General features: G+C 42.0%; 1 protein-coding gene and 1 long non-coding RNA gene across 6 annotated transcripts in view; one reads left to right on the forward strand and one right to left on the reverse strand.

Moving 5' to 3' along the window:
• CLYBL (citramalyl-CoA lyase) overlaps nucleotides 1-19,944 on the forward strand; it is a 218,964-nt gene that overhangs the window by 154,182 nt on the left and 44,838 nt on the right. The window lies entirely within an intron of this gene.
• On the reverse strand, nucleotides 15,476-18,228 carry LOC118728304. The gene is made up of 3 exons (XR_004990862.2): nucleotides 17,664-18,228; nucleotides 16,145-16,244; nucleotides 15,476-15,632 (listed from the first exon to the last, which is right to left on the reverse strand). It is a non-coding gene; the product is annotated as an uncharacterized LOC118728304 (long non-coding RNA).

Here is a 19,944-nt window from a genome sequence, read left to right on the forward strand (position 1 = left end):
TCTGACTTACTTGGACGGATTTGTTCTCTAAATGAGAACATTTGACATAAAAATATGCCAAACTTGGGACAGAAATCTGTTTTCTAGGATGCTGGAGTCTTCCCCAGAGTATTATCTTATATGTGTTTAAGATGTTTTGCTTAAAAATGCCTCTCTCAATTACTGCATCCCTACTTTTGTTGATCACCACCACAGTGGCACGGACCTGAAAAGTTGGGGTAGGGCCTAGTGAAACAGGCCTCAAAGAATACACATATGCCAACTCCTTTTAGTGCCTTCTGGCTGGGATTCATGGGCAGTGGTAGCGAGTCTTAATGTGGGCTACAGGTAGGATTTGATTTTCTTCTTACCCATCAATAACGGGATAATGTCTAAGCAAAGATGTGCATGACACCAGAAATATAAGAGTCATGTGATGATGTCGGTATTTGCTCATTTTTTCTCAGGCAAGTCAGCTCTTAGTCAAATTCTCTTGTTCCGGAACCTTGGATTTATCCCTGGTAACTGCTTCCTTCCCAGAGATGATTTTCATTGAGAACATAATGTGTTTCCTAAAAGAAATCAGATTATGTATTGGGAGTCCTTAGATGTTTTCGGTTTAGATTTCATAACATAAAGATAAGTCTTTATCTTTAATGTATGTGTATGTGTACATGCGTATATGTGTGAAAGAGAATGAGAGATGAAAATGTAAGTAAGCTCTGATCTAAGTGAGGAAGGCCTGGGATTCAGTTCTTGCCCTATCTCTAGTTAGATGTGAGAATTTGTGTGCCAGGGATCAGCCAGCTCGTCACCAAAACCCACTTCCACTTCTTCCTGGCACACAGCTGATATTTCCCAGCCTCCTTTGCAGTTATGTATTGCCTTGAGGTTAAGTTTTGACCCACAGAATGTGGGTTGAAGTGACTTGTGCTACTTCTAGCCCTCACCCATAAAAACTCTTCACTCTGCTCCATGTTCTTTCTCCTAGTTGATTGTTAATAGCAGAGAGAGACTTTGGAAGTTGTAGGTTATAGATGATAGAGCCACTGGCTGTCTGGGTCCATGAAGACTGCATGGAGTAAAAGGCACAGCCCCTGCCGTTCCACCTACCACAGAGTAGATCCAACACGAACAAGAAAGGGGTTGCTGTTGTGTGAAGCGTCTATGATTGTGGTGTCTGTAACTGCAGCTCACATCGCTGTAGCTAAAAAAAGTGAAGTCCCTCCTCCATTTCTATAACTGTAAAGTAGGATTTGCTTTTTTCAGAGCTTCGCTTAATCCCCTTGAGATTGAAATGTGATGTGTATAAAAATGTTTTCCTTATCCCATGTTTCAGTCTAGCCTTTTCCCATGCATTTTTACTTGTAGCTTAAATATAATTTTATATTTAGCTCTCTTCACTTGACACCACAAGCATTTTTCCACATCACCACAGTCTTCATAATTATAAATGTTAATGGCTGCTTAATATTATATCAAGCTGATGTATCATAATTGTCTTAAACAAGGGTGAAGAGGCTGCTGTTACACCCTGCTTTGAGGAAAATCAACTTATCAGACCAGTTAAATCTGGGTTTGGGAGCAGGGGAGATTTACTAATCCTAAAGTTAAAGGAATTTTTCTCATCCAAAGAATTCTCCACAAAGACTTCTAAATACTAGGCTCCCCTTGTGTTTCTTTGCTATAATTTAAATTATAAAAATGTATTACTCCCTCAGCTACCTACTATGGAAAGCAAAGTATTAGTAAAATATGTATGTATACTTTGATGTTTGCATTCGGTGGCCACTGGCTGCAAAGAATCCCAACTTTTCTAAAGCAGGTCTGACCCAGGTGATCTTTCCTGAGTGCCCCACCTTCTCCACTTGCAGTAGTCTAACCAGCAGAGGATCATGCAGGCGCAGGGTTGGGGGTATTGCATTTACGTGTGCTCACACTTATATTTGCACCCATTGTTTTTGCACATGCCCATATTTTTAAAATCTTGTCTTAACTGCAGAATCAACACTATAACTAACATGACAATAGAATAATAGGAATGGGAAACATTGCTCCAAAACATATCACAATAACAGATGTGCTGCTTCAGTATTCTTTGTTCACTTTGCTGTATGCATACAGAAGGAATACCTACTTGCATTTGTCTGGATACAGTTTTATTTCCCCCTTTGATCATGTAATCCTCTGCAGGATCATTGTCACCTTGCTTCATACTCTCAGTGTTAGAACATAAGTCCCCACTATCTAAACTCTCATCATTGGAGTAATCACTATAACAACTTATAGAAACTTTTAACCCAGATTTTACCATCTGGATCAAAATTTTGATATGGGTTTGCAAGTGTGTGCTGGCAAAAATATTGAGGTTTCACATGGATTGAGGGTAATGGATTAGAGGGTGTTCAGCTGATCTTCTGGAGAGATTGTAATGTGTGTCACTTAAATGTGTGCATTATAAGTAAGGTCCACCTCAAGCTATTAAGTTTTATAAGAAAGGTTCCTTAGCATATTGTTTCATTATTTATGGACATTACCACACATGTTTAATATGGCATAGAATGAAAACATAAGTTGTACCCACTATTATACAGTATCCTATACAATAAAAAATGCACTGTAGCCCTAACCAGTTTGGCTCAGTGGATAGAGCATTGGCCTGTGGACTGAAGGATCCCAGGTTTAATTCCAGTCAAGAGCATGTACCGTGCTTGCAGGCACATCCCCAGTGGGGAGTGTACAGGAGGCAGCTGATCGATGCTTCTCTCTCTTTAATGTTTCTCTCTATCCCTCTTCCTCTCTCTAAAAGAAAAAAGAAAAAAAAGAATCACAAAATATATATTTTTTAAAAAGCACTGTAGCCGAAACTGGTTTGGCTCAGTGGTAGAGCGTCGGTCTGTGGAATGAAAGGTCCCAGGTTCAATTCCGGTTAACCTTGGTTGTGGGCACATTCCCAGTAGGGGTGTGCAAGAGGCAGCTGGTCGATGTTTCACTCTCATCTATGTTTCTAGCTCTCTATCTTTCTCCCTTCCTCTCTGTAAAAAAATCAATAAAATATATTAAAAAAATAATAAAAAAATAATAAAAAATAAAAAGCACTGTAAAAAAAACCACATCTATACTAATAAAAGAGAAACATTCAAATTGACCATCACTTTACTATGCCCACAAGCCATGCCCACCAGCCAATGAGGAGAAAATATGCAAATTAACCCAAGTAAGATGATGGCATTTGGGGGTGAGCAGGCCGGCAGGCAGAGTGGTTAGGGGAAATTAGGCAGACAGGCAGGCAAGTGGCTAGAGCCAGCAGTCCTGGATTGTGAGAGGGATGTCTTACTGCCATTTTAGGCCCAATCCCTGTAAACTGGCAGTAGGACATTCTTTGAGGGGTCCCAGATTGGAGAGGGTGCGGGCCAGGCTGAGGAACACCCTCCTTTTCTGTGTATGAATTTCATGCACTGAGCCACTAGTACACTATATAAAACACTACTATACAGTATCATGTACTGTAAAAAAAATTCATGTCTTTTTGTAGCATGATCGCTCTTCTTTTTATCTCTGAATAACATTCCATTGTATGAATGCACCAGTTTGTTTATCCATTTACCTATTGAATGTGCTTTATTTTCTATATATTGTTATTGCTCTATAATTGAGTCCCAAACTCTCCAACAGAGCTGTAAAGTGTCTTTACATATGTGAAGTAACGATAAGTTTTTTCTCTTTTTTGCTAAAGTCACCATCCACTCTGTTCTAGTCTGTGCTGGCTGCCCTCTAAACTGTTATCTGGTAGATTTCTATTATATTGGGAAGTCATTGGGCCTGATTTCTGAGTTGGATATTCATTTTTCTGAACCTCATTTATTTTCATTTCTTGCTTTATTCCCTTGTTTTAATGGAATACATCCTCTAGTAACTTCCTCAGAAAGTATACCTGGGAGATAAATTTTAAAAAATATTTAGAATGTCTTCAAGTCTTTATTGTATCCTTGTAGTTCAGACTTTTCTAGAGTTGAATTCCAAGAGGAAAACTATTATATCGATAGTTGCCTTGCTGGTGGGCTTAGTAAGAGAATGCTATTAAGAGATTCCTGAATGGTTAGCATTCTATTAATTCTTATATCTTTGTCTAATTTTTCTTTTCTACTAGCTTGAAAGCCTTCTGACTAACACATAATCTTTTCATAAAATAGCTTGAATTGGCCACACTTCATTAACTAAGCATTAGAAATAATCTCGGTGCAGAAATCTATATAACAGCATAAGAATGGTTGTGTTCATTTATTAATATTTTCCTCTCCACTTTTAGACTGAATCAAGTACAGAATAATTAGACAGGGACTATTGCTGCCAACAGTTAATAGTTGGAAAGGTACATTTTAATGAAGATTGTTTATAAACACACCTCTTGCTGCCAAGATCTGAAAGTCTAATTAATTAGCATCACCCCAGCTTCGCCCTTCCTCTTCTATAACCTGCTTTCATCTTCCTTCATTTATACACATCCACATGAGCATGCGCCTTACTCTCTTTTCCTCTTTAACTCAGTCTGCACAAGTTTGCACACAAAGTTGGCTTCCCTTCTAGCTGTTTTGTCTCTGTACTCTATCAAAAAATATTTTCTGCATCTCTAATTTCATCAAGATATGCCTCAATGAGAATGTCAAAACCACTGAGCATAAGTGTTTAATCCAAAGTTGGCTCTGCCAGTGAGGATCAGCTAAGAAAATGACCTCAACTTTTTTCTTAATTATTTGTTAGGACACAAGGCCTCACTTTGCAGACGAGATTCACATCCTTGTTTCTCATTCCCCCAACTCTTTATTGTGCACAGACGCTCACTGGCTTCCAATAGTGCTCCCTGCACCAGGAAGGGCAGATGGAGAGGGAAAGATACCTGGCCATAAGTGTGAACACTGCCTTCAGTGAAGGTTTTCTATAGTAGAGAGTAATTTCATGATTTATTGAAACAGTTCAGATTCTGGCCACGCTTATGTGTCTCTCTAAACTAGGGGTTGAGGGTTGAACTTGTCACCAACAACAAGGCCTGGAGAAGTCTAGGCAGCCCCAGGTGTAGCTAGGGAGAGCAGATCGCTGTTCCAGTCCCTGCTCAGCAATCAGATGGCTGTGTGCTATCAGGAAAGTCTATTATCCTCCCTGAGCCTTTGTACCATCATCTGTAAAATGGGGAGAAACCATTGACCTTCCAAGGTTTCTGCAAGGAGAAGAATAAAATAAGTGTATGTGAAAACACTTTATAAATGATAAAGTACCATGTTACTTATTATTATCTGACCTTAGAGATAACAACCAAAATGGTACATTTTTACTCCAAAGGTGTGGGTCCCTCCCCCATTGATTTAGAGTCTTAAAATGCAGGCTGTTTTGTCATTTAAAGTATTGTAGAACTATACAAATTATGAAATTTGTTTTGGCTCAGTGGATAGAGCATCGACCTGTGGACTGAAAGGTCCCAGGTTTGATTCCGGTTAAGGGCATGTACCTTGGTTGCAGGCACATCCCCAGTAGGGGATGTGCAAGAGGCAGCTGATCGATGATTCTCTCTCATCGTTGTTTCTAGCTCTCTATCCCTCTCTGTAAAAAATCAATAACATTATATATATATATATATATATATATATATATATATATATATATTTTTTTTTTTATTATTTTTTTTTTTAAGAAAGACTCAGAGTATAATTAGCAGGGAATAAAGCTTATTTTTCTTTGGGATGACTTGCTGGCCCAAGACAAAGCATCCATTATCTTATTTCATGAGATTCACCCACATGTTGAGAGCATATGCTGCTCTAAGAGCACAGTTAGTGACTGAGAAGGATGGTGATGAAGAGCAAGGGTCAGGAACTGGTCAGGTGGGCAGCACAGGCAACTATTCATGTACTGACTGTAGTGGAGCACCTGCTTCAGAGACACTGGTGGAACCAGAGTGAATACCATAAAACAGGTGGATTTCCTTCCCTTCATTTAGCCTATTGTTTGCCAGTCCCCTTTGCTGGTGCACCTCTGTACCAGGCTCAGGATTCTGCAACCCTCTTCCAAGAAATATCTTGGAAAAGACTATAGAACTACCAATCACTAGTATATCATGTCTCATTTGATGGGGTATGGCTTCTCCCTTCCAAAAGGGAGAAGACTGAATCTTATAGACAGAAGACATTTCTTATTTTATCAGTTTGGAAAAAAGTGACTGTGATGAACTACTTTATGGGTCAACTGGCTAAGCTATAGTACCCAGTTATTTAATCAAACGCTAACCTAGATGTTGCTGGGAAGGTATTTTGTAGATGTGGTTAATATCTACATAAAGTTGACTTTATGTAAATTAGATTACCCTGGATGATGTAGGTGGGCCTCATCCAATCAGTTGCAGGCCTTAAGAGCAAAAACTGACATTTCCTGGAAAAGAAATTCTGCCTCAGGACTACATCGACTCAGGACTACACCAGCTTGTCTTGTAGATTTTGAATTCCTTAAAGTACACCTATCTATCTGTCTTTCTCTCACTTATCTATCTATCTATCAATCATATTTTGGTTCTGTTTCTCTGGAGAGCCCTGACCAATATAGCTTTTCTCTATTAATGGTTTACCTTTTCCTTTGACTGTATTATAACCCAATTTTCAGCAGTCCAGGCTACAATATTTTTTTACAAGAAAAATCAACTACAACTGGAACAACAAATTGTGTAAATTAATTCCAAATTATAATCCAATTCTGATCTTCTTAAAATCTACTAAACTTTGCTCTTACTGGTGTGGCTCAGTTGATTGTGCATCATCCCATACACTGAAAAGTCGCTGGTTCGATTCCTATTCAGGGCACATGCCCAAGTTGCAGGCTCCATCCCTGGTCCCAGTGTTTGGGAAAGGCAGTAAGTAGATTGATGTTTCTCTCTCATATTTCTCACTCTCTCTCTCTCTAAAAAACAAACAAACAAACAAAATTAATAAAAACAAAAAAATCTACTAAACTTTGATATAAATGACATACATTTTTTAAAATTCTCGTCAATTTTACCTCATCAAAAGTTTAAAACATCTGCATTCTTGTTATAAGTGACTTTGATATAAGTGACATACATTTTTTAAAATTCTTGTCAATTTTACCTTATCAAAAGTTTAAAATATCTCTATTCTTCCTTGGTTGTTAGAACTCTGCAGTCTCTAATTATCCCCCTAGATGGATGGTCTCCTTATGTGAACACATGTCAAATAATAGGGAACTTCAATATACCAACAAGGTAGCAGCTATTCCAGGGTGCCTAGGCAGAGGAATTCAAGTTATAAGATTTATGTTTAAATGACTTAATCATTCCCTTGACACTTAACTTGAAAGGGGGTGATCTCATAATTCAAGGTTTCAGGCTCACTCAGGAGTGAAAAACTCATCCCTGTTTAAGTAGATACTTTTATTTGTAAGGCCAGTCCTGGAATTCTTTACATACATTCTAGTCCCTTGAACTTCCAGAATCTCAAATGTTAGGAGCCTCCTGTCTTTTGGGGAGACTGGCCAGGGTCTGGGTTCCATGAGTTATTTATCACAGACTTCATTTTTAACCAGTTCCCAGTGGGGTTACGTGTGAGCCTCTGCATTTGTGACTGCATCACATATACACATATCGATCGTCCTCTCTAATTCCCAGACCTGGTGCCCTGCCCTTCTATCTGACTTGGGTGAAGCAGCATGGAGACCCCATGCTGGCCCCTGACGGGTAGGGAAAGGACCTGGCGCCACTGAGCAGATGTCCCCTAATGGTAATCCTCCAGTGAGCCAATGGCCTCCAAGAGACCATGAGTGTGGCCTTGTTGATGAGGAATGTAGTCATGGTCACACAGAAAAGTCCCCAGTCTCTGTCTTAAGACCCCATACATGGCCCATTATCCCTGCTATAGAAAAAAAAAAAAAAAAGCTGGATGGGACCTCCCCTTGGGCGCCTGTCAGCCCTAGTCACCAACCAGCCCAGGGACGACTCGGAATGACTGGAGGCACTCACTTCCACCCCCCACCACCCACACTGCCCGCTCTCAACCCCTGCCACCTGGGGAGCCCCACACCAGGCCAGGGCAATCAAGCTTGGCTTCTGCATGGCTTTGCAGAGCTTGCCATCAGCCAGCTCCTAAAATATTTATACAGGCAGGGCTCAGCCTCTTTTTCTACCAACAGAGGCCACAGCAGGTAAGGACCAGATGTTGTTGTTGTTGTTGTTGTTGTTGTTGTTTTGGGGGGGAGGGGTTGTTTATCCCAGATAGCAAACCTATCAGCGGTGGCTCACCTGGCAGGGATCTCACTTACCAAAAGAGCCAGAAAGTTGGCCATGGTCACAATCTGTGCATTGGAGTAAGTATACATCAGAAAATCACAGTCTCCCCTCCCTTGTATTCAGAGATTGGACTCATGCTGAACCTGGTGGGCGCTGTCTCAGGACGCCATGCCAGCACTTTGCTGAGTGTGGGAGCACAGTACATATACCTATTTTCAAAGATAACATGACATGTCACCGAAGAGCTTTTGTGGATACCTATTCTGTTTGGAACTGTCAGAAAACTAGGTGATTGACAAGAAAATCGATAAAAGGGAAGGAGGCAGGAAGATCCAATTTCAGCAAAGATGGATGGGGCACTTGAGCCTCTATTAGCAATTGTTCCCCAATATGTTAGCTAACACACCTCAGACACAAGTCTTCTGAGAGAAGACAGTTATAAAAGCCTGAGGGTTGGGTGCATTTTTCCATGGCAGTGACAGCTATCTCCACAGAAACACCTCAATTTGTCTCAAAACTAAAGGTTTCACTAAGCTTGCACCTCTCATCAAATTGGTTTTACAAGGACGGGAATTATTTTTAAGTACTCTAAAATGGTATCATTTCCTACAGCAAATTATTTGGGTGTATTTTGAAGCTAATTAAAAGGGAAATGTCCTATTTTGTAAAGAGCAGCATTTCTACATTTTAAAAATCAGATGTTCTCAGTAGGGAGCAGGGTTTTATCTTTGTCAGTGTTGGCTGTTGCTAAGTGCATCCCAGATTGAAAACCTAAATGAAATAAGGACAACGAAAGGCATGGGGGAAGTTTATGTTGGAAGAGCAGGAGGGAAACACATATACATATATAATACAGAGACAATTTGTGAATTTAGAAAGCTTTTTCCTGTCATGTTTTTCTTTCCATCTTGCTAGTTCCTCATTATTTCACTGTGAGCATTGCAAACATGGAGGGCTGCAGAGGTGCCAAGCTCCATCATGGTGTCCAAAAATTGGCTTTGTACATATGCTAAATTAGAGATTGGCTGGCAGAATCAGTTCACAGATCCTGGATTGGCAAGGATTTCTTATGAAAGAAGACAGGGCTGCAAGCCCGCGGGACTCACACTCCAGCCAGCAGCAATGCAGCATGCTCCATCCAGCAAGCCAAAACCCATCTCAAAATAAATAATGAATCTGCATCAGGCATCGGGTCCAGCCCAGGTGAAGTACTACCCAGAAGTCTAGTCCCCTTTCCCGTTTCACGAGGAAGGACTGTGTTGAATCTTGTGTGGGCCAGAGCCTTGTGATTGTTTTACCAAAAGAGCCAGACCATTTCATCAGAAGACCCGGGTCACTGGCATCCTGCATGGACGAGGCTGCTCCAGTGCTGAAGGAGGGAGGGAAGGGAAGTATCCTTCAGACAAAAACCTTTCTGTTTTTACCTTCCCGGGAAGTAAGCAAATTGTGCAATGGTTCCGATATAAAGAATTAATGCAGTGAAGAAACATATTAGACATCCAGGGCAGAGACGTCTATGCCAAAAGGACCCGCCATATGGGTCTTTTTTGTTCACTGTATCAACTAGAAAATGCCTCTCTCATTTACAAGTAGCTAGTTAATGGCTTTACTGTCCCTGAGAGGTATACTTTATTCTGTGGAGTTTAATAACTTAAAAAAAAAACAGCTTTTTTTGTTTGTTATGGTTGACCTTGGGTTCCTGATTCTCTAGTTAGGCACTAGAGAGGAGTAAGGAGGCTTATTTTCTAGGCCAAGAAGTGCTTTTGACTCAAATGATGACATCTGACAAGATAAGGAATACTTCTAAGTGGGATGGTAACTCTAGTTGCTTTACCTTTCCTCTAAGGCAGTGATTTTCACCTTTTCATCTCATGGCACATATAAACTAATTACTAAAAGTCTGCGACACACCAAAAAATATTTTTTTGCCAGTCTGAAAAAAAAAAAGAGTATAATTTTAATTCATTTATACCAGACAGCTATTGTTGTGTTAACTGTTGTCATTTTTTATTTGACAATCTAAGGGAAAAGAGCCTTAGATTGTCAAATAAAAGGCTACATAGAGCCTTGTGTCTTGCAGGTACTGTCATTATTCACCTACATGAATGTGCAAGCTCTGTGAGAGCAGAGGCCTTACTTGCCCACAGCACACAAAATAGCACTAAATATTTCATTGGGTTGTGTTTTTGTTAGTTATGGCTGCTATAACAAATACCATAGATTAGGTGGCTTAAACAGCAAACATTTATTTCTCACAATTCTGAGGGCTGAGAAATCTATGATCGAGGTGCAGGATGGTGTGGTTCCTGGTGAGAATTCACTTCTTGGATCATTGATGGCTACCTTCTTGCTATGCCCTCATATGGCAGAGAGAAAGATCATCTCTCTTCTATCTGTTCTCATAAGGGCACTAATCTCACTCAAGAGCTCCACCCTTATGACCTGATTACCTTCTAAAGACCTCACCCCTATATACCATCACATTCAGAGTTAGAGCTTCAACATATGAGTTTTGGGGAGACACAAACATTCAGTCCATAGAAGGTTGGTTATCTCACTGGGTGACACCACTGAGGCCAACATCTTAAGAGTACCTAATTCATGTAGGAGCAAGCTCTGCAACACATTCTGTATTGTGTGTGATAGTGTGAAAAGTGGTTAAATAGGTGTCAGGAGACGAGTTCTAATTCTGGCTCTCCCACTATTATGTTCAGTGACCTTCAGTAATTTGTTGATTTCTCTGGGAATTTTATCTCCTTGTTTCTAAAATGACTAAATAATTGCTGAGCTTTCTTCAGCCCCAAAATTGCATGATTTTATGATTCCAAACCTTAGCCAACCATCTAAAAATGCATTCTCTGGATGATGAAAAGTATTGACGAGGTTTACATGGAAAAGCCAAATTTCTTGGTAGAAAGAATTACTCTAAGCACAAGATTAATTTGCTTTTTACTCTTTTATTAGGTAGGATATTCTAGTAGTTCTTTTAAGGAACCATTCAATCCACTGGTCATGGAATATGCTTCCTGTAGTGGATTGAATGGTGGCTTCTCAAAAGATATGACCACGTCCTAATCCCTGGAACCTGTAAACGCAACCTTATTTAGAAAAGGAGTCTTACAGGTGTAGCTAGGATGTCAAGATTGAGATCATCCTGGATCATCCAGGTGGGCCCTAAGTCCAATGACAAGTGTTCTTATAAGAGATGCTCAGAGGTGAAGGCCACATGGAGACAGAGTCAGAGGTTAGAGTAATGCAGCCACAGGGAATGCTGACAGCCAGCAGAAGCTGGGGGAGGCAAGGAAAGATTTTCTAGGGAGGAAGCACAGCCCTACAGACAATTTGATCTTAAATTTCTGGTCTTTAGAGCTGTGAGAGATTAAATCACTATTGCTTTAAGCAGCCAAGTTTGTGGTAATTGGTTATGGCATCTCTAGAAAACTAAACTTCTGATGAGTAAATTTAAAAAGATGGACATCACTAATCAAGAACTCCAGTATCTTCTTCTCTATTAACATCATAAAACACTTGACATAGAACATTAATAATATTATTAAATAGCAATCTTAGATCTCTTTTGAAATAAACATTTTTTTTTTTTGCCTGCATCATAGCTGTCTGTAAATACCACCTCCTGAATGAACCTCTATTTTCTCAAGACTGGATGGTAGAAGGAACACCCACTGCCAGAGAAAGGAGCTTTGTTTTCATATTTCTCCTTCCCTGACTCTGTTTTGGTAACTTTGTTTCTGTACCAGATCCTCACTGTTCATTAACTTCTCCCTTTTAGGGTATTTCAGCTTCATAGAGGAATAGTAACAATAATATTAGTAACAATAATATTAGTAACAATAGTAACAATAATAATAGTAACAATAATATTCTGCTGTTTTATTACATGTTTATCAGCCGACTATTCTTTTGGCCAGATTTGTTGGTCTTATCTCAGAGCTCTGTCTCAATACATCTTTTAGTGACTGTTTTCCCACATTTCAAATTAAGAATTTGTTAATCAATTTTACTAGTTCACATTTGAAGGTGAACAGCTTATAATGTTTGTGACAATATTGGATTTCTTTATTTCTAAATGAGTGATTTTTATTATTTTTAATTAATATACTTTTATTGAAGCCATGGCTGGGTTTTCTCAGTGGATAGAGCGTCAGACTGGATACTGAAGAGTCCCGGGTTCAATTCTGGTCAAGGGAATAAGTTCAGGTTGTGGGCTCAATATCCAAGTAGAGGATATGCAGAAGGCACCCAATCAATGATTTTTCTCATCATTGATGTTTCAATCTCTCTCTCCTTCTCTCTCTTCCTCTCTGAAATCAATAAAAATATATTTAAAACAAGTATTAATTTTAAATTAAGCAGAAAACAAAATAGTTTATGATAGGCTACTGGGGAACTCACAGACCCAGATGCCAGGAGGGTTCACAGACAGAGCACCAGCTTGGGCGCCAACGCGAGTTCTGCCTCACCTCAACTGCTGACTCTGTCCGATCTCTGGATAAGTTACATCTTATAACCTACATGTTCTTCAGGCAAACATGGTGAATAAGACCTGTCTTGTCTGCATCTCAGAACTGCTATGAGGACAAATGAGAGCAAGCCCTTTAAAAAGTTCTTAAAAGAACTGTGTATACATGTATATCATCATTGTCAAGTGATTTAGGATATTTGAGCACATATACTTAACTCAAAAGCCATATTACTCAGCATTGGGATGCCACTGGGACCCCACTGGTCCTCTCCATTACCTAATTGTGCATCACGAAGCATTAAATTGCCCATGGCAATGGTCTGAACAGAAAGCCTGGTTAATTCCAGCAGTTGTGTTTGCTAAACTTGTCCTAAAACCACCTTCCATGTGACTTCAGCCTCTCTCCTGTGGGTGATCTGTCCTCTTCTCACTAAGCTTGTCGACATGGGGAGCTTGTTCTCATCTCTGGGGTCTACACTGCGCTGGCCCCAAAGCTTGGCTTCTTCCCTGAGAGTCTTCCCTAAACAGCATCCCAAGGGTTGACACCTGGAGCCTTGTATTCAGAGTCACTGTCCACCAAGGCTGCATGCATGGTTTAGGCATTGGTTAGGTACATAATCAATGAGCTTTAAAATTCAGTAAGCTTTAAAATTTCCATATACGGTAGACCCTTCAACAACACAGATGTGAACTGTGCAAGCCCACTTTTTTTTTCTTTTCAATAAATATTGTAAATGTATTTTCTCTTATGATTTTCTTAACATTTCCTTTTCTATAACTTACTTTATTGTAAGAATATATATACAAAATATGTGTTAATCACTATTTATGTTACCAATAAGGGTCTTAGTCAACAGTACTCTATTAGTAAATTTTTAAAGAGTCAATAGTTATACTTGAATTTTCAGCTGCATGGAGGTTGGCCCCCCCAGCCCCCACATTGGTGAAGGGTCAGCTGTAATTCCATTTTTTGCATATACTCACTGCCTATCATCAGAAGAAAACAGCTTTGTGATATGATGCGGCATTTAACGGGGTTCTGACAGCGTTAGGAAGAACTCGAACGTCCCTGAAACCAGGTGTGTGATGCCAGGTGGAGTGATTTCCCATTTCCCGTTTGTTCAGAGGCCTTTCCTGGCACAGCCTCTAGCCCACGAGACTTCCTCTTCATCTTGCACGAAGGGTACAGTTTGGTTCTGATGCATGGATTCTCGAAGCCGCTGTGCGTCCCCACAATCTGTTATGCTAAATCACACCTGGTGTCTGCACAGAGAAGGCGCTGGCAAGCATCCTGGCCGCTGGGACCCAGGCCTCTGACTCTGACGCCAGAACACGGCAGTGTTGCAGAGAGCCTTCCGAGAGTCTGGCTCACCGGCACGGGAAATTAACCTGCTTGTTCTCACGTTAAATGGTTTATGAAAATTTACTGGGCGCCAAAAAGGGGAAGAAAACCCAAGTGGTTCCGCAGTGAGCCTGCCTGGCACCAGTGAAGGAATGAAGCCGCCGAGAAAGTCAACCTGAAGAGCTGGCAAGAGGAAAAGGTGTAAAACGTAATGAAAATCAAGTGTGGTGCAGCCATTGCATTGTTTTATTAGCATTTTGTTGAGGAAGACGTTTAATTATAGAAGATCCTTGTTCTTGAGCTAGGTCAGATGACACTGGGCTCTGCCACCTTTTCCACGGTACCCAAATCCAGAGGAATTGTGGTTTGCTTCAGTAGACTGCAAAGAGAAACCTTCTTCTGTGTGGCTTGGACCAAACTAAAAAGCCAGAATCTGCTGTCCTATATAATAAAGAGGTAATATGAAAATTAACCCTCACATCCTCACAAGATGGCTGCCTATGACCAGGCTGGCAGAAGAGGGGGGCAGTTGGGGCGACCAGGCCAACAGGGGGGCAGTTAGGGGCAACTAGGCCAGCAGAAGGGGGCATCTGGGGGTAACCAGGCTGGCGGGGGGAGCAGTAAGAGGTGACCAGGCCAACAGGGGGTGGGGGTGGGGGGGCGTTGAGGGCGACCAGGCTGGCAGAGGGAGCAGTAAAGGGTGACCAGGCTGGTGGGGGGGGGGGGATGGACAGGGGCAGTTAGGAGCAGCCAGGCTGGCAAAGAGGGGGCAGTTGGGGATGACCTGGCCAGCAGTTGGGGGCAGTTGGGGGCAACCGGGCTGGCGGGGAGCGGGCGCAGTTAGGGGTGACCAGGAAGGCAGGCAGGTGAGTGATTAGGAGCCAGAGGTCCAGGATTGTGAGAGGGATGTCCAGCTGCTGGATTGGGCCTAAACCGGCAGTTGGACATTCTTTGAGGGGACTCCTCCTCCCCCATGCATAAATTTCATGCACTGGGCCTCTCGTATGTACATAATACTCTGATGGCCATCATCATCCTCCATTCTTTCCCACATTATATTTTCTTTTCCTTGTTGATTTTAGAATAAAATAAAATAGGTAAAGAATACAATGCAGAAGTTCTACTTTTAAAAAATACCTGTAAATTTGCCATCTAAAAACAAAGTTTTTTTAAGTACCACTTTCTTTAAGAAATAATTAGGAAGCAAGACAAATAAGAAGCCATGAAAGACAAAAGATTAGCTCCTATAAAAACAAGTGTGTGAATATATATATATATATGCAACAAAAATAAAAATATGCAAAAAGCGAAACAACTGGCAATATTTTGCTGGGAATTTTAAAACTGCCTTTTTTTTTTTTTTTTTTTTTTTTTTTAAGCTCACCTACTTCAGAGTAGTTTGGGAGTTTAATGATCCAGTTCAGTGTATGCAAGAAATCTTTCCTTATGGTCTATTTCTGCCATCACAGAGCTTACTCTGTTATCTGATTTCTTCCTTCAGGGCTGCCAGGAAGGCTGATCAGCATTGAGGAATGCAAAGAATTCTGTTTGGGACCTAGCCGGTTTGGCTCAATGGATAGAGCGTCGGCCTGTGGACTGAAAGGTCCCAGGATCGATTCCAGTCAAGGGCACATGCCCAGGTTGCAGGCTTGATTCCCAGTGGGGAGAGAGGGGGTGCAGGAGGCAGCCAATCAATGATTCTCTATTATCATCCAATCAATGATTTTATATCATCATTGATGTTTCTTCTTCTCCCTTTCCCTTCCTCTCTGAAATCAATAAAAAAAATTTTTTTTTTTAAGAATTCTGTGTGGGACGCTGCCCTGCCCCCAGTACAGCTTCCTCCCCAGAATGACAGAACAAGGCCTGGCCCTGCAGCCACCACAAACTCCCGTTTAACCGCAAGGCTATTTGTGCCTTAGCACTTCTCTTGTAAGCTTTTGCAGCCTCCTACTTATGGAGACAAGATTCTTTGTGTCAGCACCTTAGAGAAGTGTTGTTGAAGCAGTTGGCACACAGACAGGAACCCCGCGCACACAGCCCCTTCAGAACCTACCTGAGTGTGGCCTCGGACGGAAGGGGCCCAACTTGCCTCCAAAATTTGGTAACGGGCAGGGAAACAAATGTTTTCCTCCATAGAAATCAAGAGGCTTTGGCTTAAAAACAAAACAGACACAAAACACACACACACACACACACACACACACACACACACACACACACACCAAGACACCCAGTTCTTGATATTTACATTAAGGGGACAAATTTGGATCATTTCTAGCAATGTTCCTCAAGCCAGCTTGAGAACTAAAGAAAGTCACAGTAAAACTGCTCAGGCCAGGCCAGGTGACAGGCTGTTTTCTGAGGCGGATCTGGAACCATGGCAAGGTCGCCTCATTAAATTATGAACCGATCAGTCTTGATTTATCGTTAAAAAAGCATGAAAGGCCAGTGGACGCAGCCCTGCGTGGGTAATCCGTGGCACCCGTGGCCAACAGTAGTGCTTTCCCCCTCAGAATGAAGAAAGGTAGGTTCCAAGACCTTTGATGACACTGTTCCCTTTCGTGCTTGTTTATTTTTATATTCCCACGCAGACTGCAACTCAGCAGGGGGCTTTTAAACCAAAACAGTTAATTACCTCCTCTAACCCAGAGAAGTTGCACAACACAATATAGCTGGTTGCAAGGGAGAGGGCAGCTTTTCTTGGGGGCTGTGCTTTGCACCAGTGAGAAGGGTGGGCCGGGGGAGACCAGTTAGAAGGCCCACATTTGGGGGGCGGGAGGGGGGGTGCCAGCATGTACTTGCATGTCTTCTTCATTGCCCTACACTTCGAATCCCCAGACACAGACACCCCTGTGCAAACACCTGTTCCAAAGACAAAGCTGAGTAGCTTTGGGACTAGAGCCCTCTCCTGATAAGAGTGCATGCTTCGCACTCCAGGGATGCCCAGGGTTAGGGCAACTTCAAGCAACAAGGACCTGCTCCACTTAGTGCTCAAGGCACTGCAAGGGGCAGACCTTCCAATAAAAAAGGCACTTTCTCAACTGAACTTCAGCGCTTGGCCCACCTCTCCCGTCACTCCTTCCTTCCCCAACCGAACAGGGCCTAAGCCCTTTGTTCCTAAATTGTGGGCTCACCCTTGCCTGCTTTGGAATCTCCCACCTTTCAGTCCATTTCCTGGCACCAGCACCTTTCCCGGCTAACCTCATATGTCCTGACCATCTGCCATTGCATTCACTCACTCTTCCTGCCTCAGCTCTGTGCCCATTTCTGGCTCCCCCCGCCCCCCTCTGGGTCCTACCCCTTCTCTGTACCTATTGAAATCTTCAACTCCTCTGCCCCCCCGCCCCCCCCCCCCCCCCCCCCCCCCCCGCATCTTGGCCTGAAGTGCTCCCTCCCACTTCTAATCCCCGGCTCCTATTGTCTGTCCCATTGGCTAGACCTGTCATTTCACTTCCGATTCTGTGGGCCTTTCATCGCCACAACTAGATGGCACATTCTTCTATTGATCTATACGGCAATATAAAGTGATCTGGATATCTTTCCCTACCACTTCCTGTCCCCGGCCCCAGCACCTGTATAGTGATGATTCTGAATTTGATTGATTCCTCTCTTACTGGTTAACATTTTTAAATGCACCAGTTCAGGGACATCAGGCAGAATCTGGGGATGGTGTTCAGGAAATTTCCTTTTCAGAAACACAATCGTAAGAGAAAAGAACAAATCCTGTCAGTTATTTAAATGTTTCCAAGAATCTGATGTTTGGCCTTAAGTACTTAAAACACCTACTGAGTGATCCTATGAATCCTGCCCAGCAGGTGGACAGACGTGCTGGTAGGCCCTCTGAGAGAGCACATCACAGCACCCATTTCCTCGTCAGCGAGTGACCCACAGGAACAAATCTGCTCCTTGTGCCTCCGCTGCCCTGCCAGAGAACAAAAACTATAACATTGTCCCACTGAGGCTGTGAGAACAAGCAATGCATGAGAACAAAGAAAATAGTACAAGTGAGAAGAGCCATGAACCTGCAAAATCCAGAGCTCCACAGACAAATCTGAGCATGGTGGTTATTACCGGCAATGAAAAAAATCCACACAGCTGGCCAGTGTGTCTCAGTGGTTAAGCATTGACCTCTGAACCAGGAGGTCACGGTTTGAATCCCTGTCAGGGCGCATGCCCAGATTGCAGGGCACAGGGGATCATGCGGGAGGCAGCCGATCAATGATTCTCTCTCATCATTGATGTTTCTACTCTCTCTCCCTCACCCTTCTTCTCTGAAATGAATAAAAATGTATTTTAAGAGAAAAGAAAAAGTCACCACAAGCCTTTACTTTTTTAAAAGTTGCATGCAAAGTGTACCTCAAAGCTGCACTACTACATCATAAAGTTAACAAGAAACGTGAAAGGTATAGGCAGCTGTGCCATGAGGAGCATCTTCCCAGCCCCGTGAACTTGGATTTGAGGCCCCTCAGATGCCTGGCAAAGTTCTCACAAAAACCGAAGGCCTATCACAGGCAGCTGAGGACAATCCATCAGGAGCAGGTAGGGGAAGGGCAAAAGAAAAGAGATGGAGAGTGGGGAAGGGGAATGGATAGGGCTATGGCAGCAAGAAATCCAAACTCAAGGACTGGGCAAACCCGAGTGAAGAAGCTGAAAGTAAGCCCCTTCTTTCCACTTGGGTTTTCTCTTCCCAGAGAATTTCCATTTCATTTTGTTGAATGATAAAGACTGAAAACACAAAATAAAAACATCATAAGCCTCCCTATCTCACAACATATTCAAAAATAAACACTCAGAATATACATGGGCCTACATGCTAGAGTGGAAATAGAGCACTTAAACAAAAACATAGCTGTCCATCTTTGTGACCTTGGGTTAGGCAGTGGTCTCAAACAGCGGTAACGAAAGTGTGAGAGGCACCTCTCACCGACACCAGAGAGGTGTTACTGGACAGCTCCCTGAGTCCGCGGAGAGGGCTGTTCCCAACCTTGAGCCTCTCTCCTCATATAAATGAATTTATACCAGAAACCTTGGCTGAGTTGTGAAAAGCCAACTTATTAAGGCAATTAAAGCGTGCACCTTTATTGAAAAGGCAAATCTATACATCTTCCGCTAATCTGAAGAGTGAGTTGGGTGGGGGTCCGAGGCATTATATACCCTCCTGTCTGTAGGCTTCAAAATTTGCTTGCTGAATATTTTGGTACAGATTAATTCTTCTGGTCCCTTCTTGTTACTTTGTTGTGGCCTTCCCAGAATTCATGAGAAGAACCTGGCAATTGGATCTTGCCAAGCCTTGAGACTACTGCTTTTCTCTTTAAAGAGTAAAACTGCCTTTTCCCCCTTTTCTTTGTTTCTGTCTTTCTTTGTTTCTTCCTTCCTTCCTTCCTTCCTTCCTTCCTTCCTTCCTTCCTTCCTTCCTTCCTTTCTTCCTTTCTCCTTTCCCCTTCCCTTTCTGCATTCTCTCCTTAGGGAGGTGTGTGTGTGTTTTTATACCATTGGCTGGGGAAGATAATGGCTTATTAGTTACAAGATGGCTGCAAATTGCCCACACTGTTTTAAACTTTCCTGCCTCAGTTTCCCTATTCCTTTTGTCTTGGAATCCTGTAATGAAAGCACAAACAACAAAAGAAAGCAATAGATAAATTGGACTTTAGTGAAACTATAACTTTAGTGCTTCATAGACCACCATCAGGAAAGTGAAATAACAACCTACAGAAGGGGAGGAAATATTTGAGAATCATATATTTGATATCCAGAATATATAAAAGGCACTCACAACTCAACAAAAACAAACAACCCATTTTTTTTTAATGGGCAAAGGACTAGAATAGACATTTCTTCAAAGAATGTGGACAG

The sequence above is a fragment of the Pipistrellus kuhlii genome, unplaced genomic scaffold (genome assembly GCF_014108245.1).
Source record: "Pipistrellus kuhlii isolate mPipKuh1 unplaced genomic scaffold, mPipKuh1.p scaffold_m20_p_3, whole genome shotgun sequence".
Classification (NCBI taxonomy): domain Eukaryota; kingdom Metazoa; phylum Chordata; class Mammalia; order Chiroptera; family Vespertilionidae; genus Pipistrellus; species Pipistrellus kuhlii.